Here is a 1,098-nt window from a genome sequence, read left to right on the forward strand (position 1 = left end):
CCTTTCCTCCTTCGCAAGATATGTCTTGGAGGACATTCTCTTCCAAAAGAGCCCAGTCTTGTCACAATTCAAGACCTGCTTCACACTATAGCCACCCTCCACGATGATGCATTTCAGCTCATCAGGAAATGCTGCTGCCACCACCATATCTGCACTCACCACCTCACCGAACATCTTCACGTGGTGATTTGCCCACCTCTTAAACCGGTCAAACTACCCATGGCTAGCTTTAAAGGTCTCATTTTCATCAAGCTCATGCCTGACCTTTAGCTCGTCCCAGAGAGAGCCCTAGCGCAAATAATAGCCTGGCTCATGGGTGCCTTGCATTGGTTCTGATCTTTCACCCACGTGCGAAGCATTCGCTTCAGCTCCTCCATCGCAGGCTCTCGCTGGCGGGCGATACGGGAGGCGGATAAGGTTGCAACCTCCCCAGCAGCAGCCTTAATGGCCTCTTTCTTCTTTGTGGTTGTGGAGACAGTCGACTGGGCCAGGTGGAGAGCCAAGGCGATAGAACACGCACCTTCGCCTTTGTCATGCCGCTTAAGGATGTCCAATTTCACCTCCAGTGACACAGTCTTACGTAAACATTTCGCAGGAACATCACCAGCACCACCACTAGCAGGACGCATATCACCACGACTAGGGCCTCCACTAGCACCACCACTAGCCCCACCACGTGCAGCACCCTTACCAGACATTATCTCACTTATTTAGGCCCAAAATCACACAGTATTGCACTCCACACCCGATCAGTATCACTGCTCTACTCACGGCACTGCTCGAACACAGTTACGATGCACTACGATAGCAACTTGTGTAATGTTGGTGGTGCAATACTATGTGCGGTGGGCGAATGTATAGGAGATCCTCACTCTGAGATGGCCAGTGTGAGAAGAGTGATATGGGTGAGTGCTGGGTGAGCGATGGCTATGGGGCCTGAGTGAGTGCTTCTACGCATCTGGGGAGGCGGGCGGATTCAACTGGCCGCGGGAAACACGCAATTCAAAATTTTGGTCCGTCATCTGCAGGCACGACATTGGAGGGCCCATCGTTAAACCGGGGCTCACCCATCGGGTATCAGGGCCTGGTGCAATTTGT

General features: G+C 52.6%; 1 pseudogene; it reads right to left on the bottom strand.

Moving 5' to 3' along the window:
• Positions 1 to 266: 266 nt before the first annotated feature.
• Positions 267 to 629, bottom strand: LOC145410460 (putative CENPB DNA-binding domain-containing protein 1 pseudogene; annotated as a pseudogene).
• Between the last annotated feature and the right edge of the window lie 469 nt (positions 630 to 1,098).

The sequence above is a fragment of the Coenobita brevimanus genome, chromosome 85 (assembly GCF_032717465.1).
Source record: "Coenobita brevimanus isolate Jiangsu-jjx chromosome 85, ASM3271746v2, whole genome shotgun sequence".
Taxonomy (NCBI): Eukaryota; Metazoa; Arthropoda; class Malacostraca; order Decapoda; family Coenobitidae; genus Coenobita; species Coenobita brevimanus.